At 34.5% G+C, this 11,492-nt stretch overlaps 1 long non-coding RNA gene across 1 annotated transcript; it reads left to right on the top strand.

The window, feature by feature from the left end:
* Positions 1-10,509: 10,509 nt before the first annotated feature.
* On the top strand, positions 10,510-11,204 carry LOC148192156 (uncharacterized). Its single transcript, XR_015782514.1, has 2 exons — positions 10,510-10,744; positions 10,928-11,204. It is a non-coding gene; the product is annotated as an uncharacterized LOC148192156 (long non-coding RNA).
* Positions 11,205-11,492: the final 288 nt, after the last annotated feature.

Below are 11,492 nucleotides of genomic sequence, written 5' to 3'. Positions count from 1 at the left end.
TTTCCTGCTGCCGATTAGCCATGTTTTTAGGACGTTATTTATTTTAATTACTCATTTAAGTTGAAAGTTTGATATTTTTGCTGCCTTTACAATTTGTTATTTTGCTTTTATTCAATATCTATATCTAAAATCCATTATTATTGAATAAATTTATTATTTTTCCTGCGTGAGTTGATCGTGCTTTCACCAACAAATTGGTATCATGAGTCTAAAGAGGGATACAAAAATCTATAATTTTTTCGGATAATCTCCGAAAAATATACTACCTGCGGATAAAAAAATGTTAAAAAAAACGCGTCACTAAATAATTACTTACAGTTTTTTTAGAAACCACAATTTTCACATATTAGTTCTATGTAAGAGTCTTGTTCGTAGATTTTCTTTTGTACTGCTTACTGTTCGTACTTTCAATTTATTTCTGCAAGATGTTTCCACGCCCTCAACGCTGAATATATAATAATTTAAACTCATTATATATAGTAAGTTAAAATATATGAATATGTTTCTCACATTAAATTTATAAATAAGCTAACAAGGAATAATACTTTTTGTTTCAGTGGATATTCTTGTGGGATCGAGACACTAACCTTTATAATGTGTTCTCCTTATCTCCGAACGCCTGGATTATCGAAGTCGCTCGCTTTCCTTCAGTCTGAGCCGCTCGCTCCTCTACGACCACTCGTTCTTCAGTGGGGACCGCACGGTTGCCTTCTGGACAGAGGGGGAGGTACCTGCAAAGACACTCCGACACTCAAGTTAGACGTCTGTTGCTCACAAATGAATATTATGGTAATTGAGTATTATGAACTCAGTAGAGCGTGAGTAGAATGTAAGTGGAACATACCTGGCTTGTAGCCTTGGTCATGTATTTATAGGTTATCACGAGTCTAATAAAATATAAACAGACTTACCTTAAAATCCGGTTGGTTGCTCATAAACAGCTTTACTAAACAGCTTTACGAATATCTTTAATCAGATATCGCTTTAATTATTTTATCGTCTGCTAGACTATTGACCCAATAATAACTTAAACATTGGCCTAATTATGGGCCAACATTTGTTGTAGCGGTTGGACCGAATGACTTTGAGTGGATGAACCGAACGACCCATATTGCATACCATACACTTTTATTAAAATTATTTTAAATATTAAAATTTAAAAATTACAAGTGTCATTTTATATTACATTTTTAATATTTTTAAAAAAATTATAAGTTTAAAATAGGGAATTTTTTTATAACTAAACATATATAAAATAAAATTAATTTCAAAATTTAGGTAGAGTAATTTGATGTACAAATTAGAAAAAAATTATTTAAATTATAATTATATACAAGTTCTAATTAAGAATATTAATTTGATCTCATTTTGGAGAGTTAACATTGTTTCTCTTAAAATAATGGAACTATATTGAGTCCAAATTTTAAATATAGAAACTAAATTAAATACAAAACACAATCACGTGACATTAACATTAATACAAGAACTCTAGGAATACATACCACGTGACATTAACCCGTTTTCAACCCACAAATATTTAAAAAATATATTTTGTGAATTTTTAAATAAGGTTTAAGTTAAATTACAAGTTAAATAGAACAATTTAGTATATTTGCTACATATTAAAAAGACAAAATGTAATTTTTAAACAAGTTAAAGAAAACAAATACTGAACAACTTTTGAAAAAAAAAATAAAAGATATGAGGAAGAAACACCCAGTAATTGAAGTCTCAATTTAGTCACAGGACTAACCCAAAAATACCTATCAATGTATGAAACAAAGATATAAAAAATTTCTAAGAGAGCGCAAACAGGAACCCTGAACCCAAATTCCGAAAACAAATAATCTCTAAACCGCGATAACCACTAGGGTGTTCAAATATCCAATCTGCATTAATGAACTAAAATCCAAAAAAACTCAAAACAGTCATTTGAATCATAACCCCAAAATCACGTCACCGATCAACAGGGAAGAAATCAAGAAACGAACTCCCAAAACGCGAATAAAAAAGAAACCCCAAAATCAGAGAACAAATAAAATCCTAATTTCAAATCCCAAATCGGAATAAAGCCCCAATCAGAACCAAGAGAGAGAAGAGGGAATGGAGGCTACGCGAGCTGAACCAGAAGGAAGAAGAAAAGAGTCCTCCATGGATTCTATGTATATGTCTAATATCTCTATTAGGGTTAGGTCAAAAGTAATATAACCCTTTTTTTTCTCTTTTTCTTTTAGAAAAAGGTAATTGAAAGGAATCCTAAGTCATTGTTATTAAAATTTCCCTTTTTTAAGAATAAAAAAAAATTAATTTTCAAAAAATATTAATTAAATTTTTATTATTTTTTTCGGGTAACGGGTATCTGCGGGTTGGATAGTATAATACTTGCATCCGACCCGTTTAGAAGCATGTATTAAAATAACCGCTACCCGTTACTTGCGGGTAATAAATATCCGCGGATAGTAACTATCCGTCGCGGATTTTATCCGCGGATATCTTCGGGTGCAAATTTTTTGCCATCCGTAATGACATAACAATATAGGGTTAAATATATTTTTAGTCCCTCAACTATCAAGCGATTTCATTTTTCGTCCCTCTTTCAAACTTTGGTACACTTTGATCCTTGTCCTTAAGGAAACTATAATTTTTCGTCCTAAAAAACTAACATTGTTTAAAATAGACTGAGCTAGCCAAGTCACTTTTCACTTTAATCAAACGTGTCAATCCTCTCTCTTCTTACTTCCTCTTTTGTTTGTTCCTTCAACAGTTGTAGCTCTGATGGCCATAAAGGGTAACTTGACTGACCCTTATAAAACATTATGGAAAATTGGGATTCTAGTTTTGTTGATCCATGTAGCTGGAGAATGGTCACGTGTTTCTCTGATGGCTCCGTTTCTACATTGTCGTGGCAGTGCTGGCATTAGAATGTAAAGAGCTTGCTTGACCAACATTTTATTTTCAAGAGCTTGCTTGATATGCCTCCAAGAAATGGCAAACATTCACAAAGGCCCATTGTTTATTGGTTGTGTGTTCTCGCTTAAGATGATTCCACCCAAACTTTATCAGTTCCTTCCTATGATGGACAAGATCATTCTGAAGATATTTAAGAAGAAATGTAACAAGCTACAATAGTTCTATTCTTAATGGCTCATCAATGCCATATGTTCGACACAATGCCTTTTAGAAATTTGCACTCATGGGTCGCACTCCTGCGTGTGTGTTGCAGTACGAAGCTCTTTGAACGAAAACCTTTTTAAATGACCAAGACGCACCTCTTGTGTGTTGTCACAGTATGATGATGAGCAACCCACTTTTTGCAAATTTGCCATAAAGTTTACTGATAGAACATAAGAGATAAAAAGAAAAGGAATTATAAAAAGAATTATACCCGTTAACATCAAAGAATATCTGTTGGTTGCGTCTATATCGCCACCAAACAAGAAACCCAACTATACTCACAATGACAAATGCAGCACCAGAAATAACAACAATGTTCTTTATTAAAACCACACTATAAAAACCACACTTTTTTTTGCCATTTAGAAATCCTTAAACGCAGAACTAGAAATAATAACAATGTTCTTTATTAATCCCATTTTTGTTTAATGGTTGAGTGGAGTATCCTTTGTCAATATGTGTTCTCTTCTCTGTCTTCTCAGTTCTAGGTTGTGACAACTTGGCAGCTGTTAAACCCTCGACAAGTGTAATCGAATCGTATCAAGTACTAATAAATGGTGAGACCAAATATCGTTTCCCAAGAGACTCACGACACTAAAGAATTATGTGATTACTTAACTAATTAAGACTGTAAAGAACATATTTTGGGGTTTTTGAATGCAAATGCAATAACATAAACATGAATGCAATTTGATAATTGAGGTTAAACAGAAGAAAGAATGGATGAAGTTGATGATATTGTCGTTAGGGTTTAGTTTTCACCTAATTTACTCTCATGCATATATGAATTCATCTTTCTTTATTAATGTTAATGTCACTCTCTAAATTACCTTAAACCCCGATGTCTCGGCAAAGAAAGCCTAATCATAATCACTAGTTTACAATGTCTTGTCTCCCTAGAAATTATTCATGCATTACACAACACAGAAGCTTAAAGGCAACCAACCATCATATCCCTATGTCTAGGCAATACTACTATTGGGAGAGATTCCCCAGATCTCGATTTCCCCGTATGTGTCCATATCGACAAAATTAATAATCATGACATCAAATGAGTTAAACAATGCATGCTTAGAGCAAAGAGGAAAAACTCTAACTATTAATGAAAGAAAGCATATATCTTAAAGATCTTAAAGAACAAATTCAATACATGAGAGTTTACAAAAGTTACATCTTTCCCAACAACAATAAGGTTTAGCCCTCCATCGTCATGGAAAAGCTAGATGAATAATGGAATGAAAGAATGAAAGAGATAGAAAAACCCGAGAAAGAGAAGAGGAGAGCCGTCACCATCTCCAAATCTACCCCCAAGGGGTGAAAAATGTGTTTCTATGCTTAAGCCATCAAAAGATACTAACCCTAGGACATCCAAGTCCTTAAATAGAACAGAAAATGGGTCCAAGCCCAAAACAGATCATAAAAATTACAGAAAATTGGCCCAAAGCCCAATAAAGTGGCGCTCAGTGGTAATTACCGCTTAGCGGTAAGTGCGTTTCTTCTATTTTGCCCCTTAGCTGCAATTTTGCCCCTCAGCGGTGACCGCGGGTCTTCAGAGTGCCGCTTAGCGGTAATTGGCGTTGAGCGGTACTTGCGGCTCTTCTTTAATGCGCTTTTTCTTTATTTTCTGAATCCAACTACTGCCTGTTTCACTTCTTTCACTCAATTCATCTTAAAACCTGCAAAAACAAGGAAAACCGAGCATAAAACCCATCCAACTCTCTTATTTCAAAAACATAAGCAAAAACATGATTCCAAGCTAGTTTCTAAGTCATAAAGGGTATTTTTAATATCAAAATTAAGTATAAAAATAACGGTTTTTCAACCGTTATCACAACCCCAAACTTGAAACTTTGTTTGTCCTCAAGCAAAACAAAACCTGGCTTTAATGAAATAATGATACTACAATGCTCATCATAGAAAGATTAGTCAAGATATAATGATGCTTTAGCCAATCAAGCTTCAACTATGGTGCTCACATAATCAAGATATACACAACAGATGCAAACCTAATGAATAACCAACAACCGAGCAAGAATGCTATCATAAAATGTATGGAAAAATTCCTCACCAAAGACAGTGTTTCACTCAAGCACTCAAAAGTGTTTCACTCAACTTGAAGGTGTATAGTGAGGTGACACTCTTACACTCTACCATCACAATGTCACATGAATCAACTTTGCCTTTCATTTAACCACATATCAAACACACTCACAAGCAAGTTACCGTCACAAGGACTTTTCAAGGCTTGTATTGAGGCTGGGCTAAGAAGAAAATTGGTTTTTCTAGACAACAAAATTCCCTGAGTTAAGAGAGTGCATAATCCATTCATTCACATTAACAATAATCTCTCTTTCTCCCTTTTTTATGTGAGAAACCAATATTCAACTCCTTCCCAAACTTTACTTGCATTGAGCTTAACCTTTTCTTTTCTTTCTTTTCTTCTCTTTTGCTTTTGCCCAATGCTCTTTAATGAATTTCACAAAGTTCTTTTCGGTTTCTCACCACCCCAAACTTGAATCATTCTCCATTACCACAAAACATACTCTACTTAACTCAAAGTAAGGATTTCGAAAAGGGTTTTTCCACTTTTCAAATTTAGGCTCAAGGTGCAAAGGTTAGAGAAAACATTAATCTTTGTTGGGTTCACCTATTGGCATTGGCTCTAAGGAAGAAGAAAATATGGCCTTGATCATATGTAACAAGCAAGCAAGTGGTTCAATCATATAAACTAAGGCAAAATCAATCATGCTTTCAAAGTAATAGCACTTACTCACAAAAACTCTGGAGTTCAAGTCTCACATAGGCTAAATCAAATTCCAACATTTAGATAAACATCCTGCTTAGTATCATAATCACAATCACAAGTCATCATGCATCTGTTTCAAAATATTTTGAGCAACCACCTGTGTATCAGCATCATGCATCATCTCAACATCAATCAGTATAATCAACATCATGAAGCAATACTCATCACAAACATCATAGCATCAACAAACCATTGCACACAAATAAAGTTTTAAGCCAAGTACATCAAACCCTACTCTAAAAACAGAAGCAAATAAATTCAATAATAAAAGAAAAATAATTCTGCTCTAGTGCTGATAGCATCCATCAGTAGATGTTATCTCAGCTCCTCATCAGCTCATGCTATCATCAGAGTCTTCCTCCTCTCCTTCTTCAGCATCTTCAAAATCATCATCCTCATCATCTTCCTCCATAGTTGGAGCTGCAGCTGCTCCATCTCTACTGGCCTGTGCCTGTTCCTCTTGTCATGCTATCTTAGACAATGAGGAAGTGTTGCTCATGCTTATAGGAAAGGAACTTGCTGGAATAGGGTTGATCTGGTTCCTTCTTCTTCCTTTTGAATACTTTAGTCTTGAATCTCTTACCCTATGAGGAGGTCATCCCTACATCAAACACAATTCACAAAACCACAAGACACATCATTAAACATTAGTAAACCACAAACAACACCCTAAAACCATTCCTATCATCGCTGAGGGCAATCAAAGCCCCTTAGTGCAACCTGTACAGCAAAACCAGCAAGCAAAATAGTGAAGAATGCTCTATGAATGTGAAGAATTCAACCCCTAATAGCAATGCTCTCACAAAACACCAAACTTGAATGGAAACTTGATGCAAAAATGAATGGAAGAAAGGTTTTGTGAAGGGGGAAGAAGGGAAGAGTGAAGAGTGAAGAGAATTGTTTGGAGAATGCTTGAGAGTGTGTGTGAAGAGTGAGATCTGAAAGTGCCTACCAAAACATGCCCTAGGGTATGAAAAAGACCTAATGAGCCAAATCCAGTCCACCCAACTCTGTAGTAGTCACGCTCAGCAGTATTTACCGTTGATTGACACTTGCGGCATCAACTCACCTTCTTCCTAGCTTGCCCTAGGTGTCTTTATACTAATGCCTCTCATTCACTCAATGCATTTAATTTCTCACAACACTCCAACATTCAATCCATATAATGCAACTAGAACAAAATCAACACAAACAAACAAAAATAAATTCAATCAACTGGGTTGCCTCCTAGGTAGCGCTTGTTTAATGTCTCGAGCCTGACCCAAAATCCTCCAACACCCTTCAGTAGATGCAAATCTTTCTGACCAACACCCATCAGTAGGTGTATACCCTTTTCATCGACACTCATCAGTAAGTGTATGATAGCATAGTATCCTTCAGTAGATACTCAATCACCTGGCATCCATCAATAGATGTTGTGCTTCTTCTCTTGGTGATCTTGTGCTCCTAGTACAAATTTTTGAATTTTATCGTGATAACACTAAAGAACACTGCACTAGAGCACCCAATTAGCACAAACAGATAAAAAAATGAAGAGATAAAAAGATAGAAAGATAGAAAAAAATAAAAAGATAGAAAGATAGAAGGATAGAAAGACAAAATAAAAACAATAGAAAGCTAGAAAGATAAAAAAAGATAAAAAGGTCGAAAGATAAAAAAGATAAAAAGATGAAAATATAAAAAAAAATAAAAAATAAAAATAAAAATAAAAAGATAAACAGATAAAAAGAAAAAAAATTAAAAAGATAAAAAGAGAAAAAAAATAAAAGAGAAAAAGATAAAACATAAGAAGATAAAAAGAAAATAAAAAAAATAAAAAGATAAAAAAATATAAAAAGATAAAAAGATAGAAGGATGAAAAAATAAAAAGAGAAAAAGATAAAAAGATAAAAAGATAAAAAAAAATAAAAGGAGAGAAGATAGAAAGATAAAAAGAAATAAAAAGATAAAAATTAAAGATAAAGTCTAATGGTTAAGAATCACACAAATAGAATAGTTATACTATGAGTCATCGGCAGCGGCGCCAAAAACTTGTTAAACCCTCGGCAAGTGTAACCGAATCGTATCAAGTAATAATAAATGGTAAGACCAAGTATCGTTTCCCAAGAGACTCACGGCACTAAACAATTATGTGATTACTTAACTAATTAAGACTGTAAAGAACATATTTTGGGGTTTTTGAATGCAAATGCAATAACATAAACAAGAATGCAATTTGATCAATTGAGGTTAAACACAAGAAAGAATGGATGAAGTTGATGATATTGTTGTTGGGGTTTAGATTTCACCTAATTTACTCTCATGCATATATGAATTCATCTTTCTTTATTAATGTTAATGTCACTCTCTAAATTACCTTAAACCCGATCTCTCGGTGAAGAAAGCGTAATCATAATCACTAGTTTCCAATGTCTTGTCTCCCTAGCAATTATTCATGCATTACACAACACAAAAGCTTAAAGGCAACCAACCATCATATCCCTATGTCTAGGCAATACTACTATTGGGAGAGATTCCCCAGATCTAGATTTCTCCATATGTGTCCATATCGACAAAATCAATAATCATGACATCAAATGAGTTAAACAATGCATGCTTAGAGCAAAGAGGAGAAACTCTAACTATTAATGAAAGAAAGCATATATCTTAAAGATCTTAAAGAACAAATTCAATACATGAAAGTTTACAAAAGTTACATCTTTCCCAACAACAATAAGGTTTAGCCCTCTATCGTCATGGAAAAGCTAGATGAATAATGGAATGAAAGAATGAAAGAGATAGAAAAACCCGAGAAAGAGAAGAGGAGAGTCGTCACCATCTCCAAATCTACCCCCAAGGGGTGAAAAGTGTGTTTCTATGCTTAAGCCATCAAAAGATACTAACCCCAGGACATCCAAGTCCTTAAATAGAACAAAAAACGGGTCCAAGGCCAAAACAGATCATAAAAATTACAGAAAATTGGCCCAAAGACCAATAAAGTGGCGCTCAACAATGAGTGCGTTTCTTCTATTTTGCCCCTCAACTGCAATTTTGCCCCTCAACGGTGACTGCAGGTCTTCTAAGTGCTGCTCAGCGGTAATTGGCGTTGAGCGGTACTTGCGACTCTTCTTTTATGCACTTTTTCTTCATTTTCTGAATCCAACTTCTGCCTACTTCACTTCTTTCACACAATTCATCTTAAAACCAGTAAAAATAAAGAAACTCGAGCATAAAACCCATCCAACTCTCTTATTTCAAAAACATAAGTAAAAGCATGATTCCAAGCTAGTTTCTAAGTCATAAAGGGTGTTTTTAATATCAAAATTAAGTATAAAAATAACGGTTTTTCAACCGTTATCAGCAGCCACGCTTCAATTACCTTTTCAAGTAGGTTTCATCATCACTCGTTAGGAAATTTGTGTTCTATATAAATAATAGTGGAGACCCTCTTGGCTGTTCACTTTTGTTTTGTCTTACTATTTCTTGTCTTGTAATGTAGTGGCTGACACAATTTGGGGATTTATGATGCCAAAGTGTAAGGGTTTCTGACTTGTAGTGTTTCTTTTCTTTGCAGATCTAAGTGAACAACAAATGGTGGAGCGGGTGCTAATGGGATGAAGCCACGGTGTTTGATGATGGTAATGGATGTTCTGGACTGTATTTGAGATGATAGACCCACCAAGGGTGATGCGACTGCGACGTGTATGTGGTGGTGGCCAAGGAGGGGAGGTGTTCGACTGCGACGTCGACAGGGGATTTGACGAGGAAGAAGAGTGGAAGATCGAGGGAGAAAGAGAAACTCAGCGCGAAGATGCAAGGAAGGAGACATTGACTCGGTGTGAGAAAAATAAAATGATGTGTCACAACACCGTTAGCCAGCTGAGTCTATTTTTTACGGTGTTAGTTTTGAAGGACAAAAACTTATAGTTTTCTTAAGGACAAGGATCAAAGTGTACCAAAGTTTGAAAGAGGGACGAAAAATAAAATCGTTTGATAGTTCGGGAACTAAAAACATATTTAACCCAACAATAAATAACCTAACACGTGTCAATTTTTTTAAAATAAAAAAAAATAATTAATTAATTAAAAATATTATGAACTTATGTTATATGGATGTTTGATAATTTAATAAAAATGATTTAATTACATCATTTTAAAAAAGTAGAGAACAGTAGAACCGTTGGGTCAGTATTTTAGTTTAGTTGTACGATGATCGTTCGATCATCTTTCCCCTTTTCTTTTGTAGGACCGTTCGGTATAGGTATTTTGTAAACCGTTCGGTCAGGATTGCATCTTTGAACAGTTTTAACTTTCTCGTTATTTCTGTAAGGCCGTTCGGTCATAAGCTCACAACCTATTTCTTGTAAGACTGAGCTGTAATATTATTATATGTGATTATTCTATTGTATGGTTGTATACTGTATTTTTGGGATGTTACAAAAATTAAATATAAACATTAAATATAAACCAAAATATTATTATATAAACTATAAATATTAGAAATACAATTCGTGTTTCTTAAAAATTAAAATAAACGTGCTAACAGGGAATCTGCTCGCAGATCCAGGTTGCGTAACAGGTAATAGAGAGTACCCTATAGTGATTTCTCTGGTTGATTGATCATAATATATCTTACATCCTGGGATTTTTCTAAAGGCCGAGTGTGATGAGTTAGCTCAGCGTGCTGAGGCTTTGAAGGAATAAAATGCTTCTCTCCGGTCAGAAGTGAGACGAATCAGGAGGAGTGATTATGAGCAACTACTCTCCGAGAACACTGCTCTCAAGGTAGTGTCAGTACCATGTTATGTATGACTCCAATTTACCTATCTTAGAAAAGAATAGGTTCAGAGTGATAAATTACATATTTGAAAGTTATTCAGTGAAAAACATAGATATAACTAAACCTCTCCATCACTCTCCTAGAATCCTTTTACGTGTGAATATTGACCATGTTTTTTTGATCTACAGGAAAGACTTGGGGAAGTACCTGCGAATGATGATCATCAAAGGTCTGGGAGGAGTGATCAACATGTGGGTAATGATGCTCAACAGAATGAGCAGACAGAGGCTGTGCAGGGTGGTAACTAGCACCTACCAACCACAGCATGTCACCTTTCACGGAGATAATCTAACTTAATAGCAAGAGCAAGATCTTGTTTCGGATAGCTTGTAGTTCAAATTGTATTAAAGCTGACCATTTATAGTGTTAAGATATGTTTAATGTTATATGATCCTTCATTCCTAATTTGCCTTCATTTTTACTCATTCAAAAACCTGGATTGTATGTAATGTGTGAATTCTGTGTCATACCTTATCTTTAGCTTAAAAGTTAGTGTTCGCATTAAGCAATATAGTTAATGAACGTGAGTTTGCCCATTATATGATCTTCTGTACAAGTAATTTATGGGGAAAATAAAGAAAAGAGAAAATCTCTGAATTCTGTTTCATGACAACTTCGCAACGTAGCCTTTTAGATGATTTTTTGCATTACACACTGAAACTGCTTTTGTTTGGACGAATTAAGAAACTTTAA

The sequence above is a fragment of the Vigna umbellata genome, chromosome 10 (genome assembly GCF_029865625.1).
Source record: "Vigna umbellata cultivar VRB3 chromosome 10, Vumbellata_1.0, whole genome shotgun sequence".
Classification (NCBI taxonomy): domain Eukaryota; kingdom Viridiplantae; phylum Streptophyta; class Magnoliopsida; order Fabales; family Fabaceae; genus Vigna; species Vigna umbellata.
This window is presented reverse-complemented; position numbering and strand designations above follow the sequence as displayed.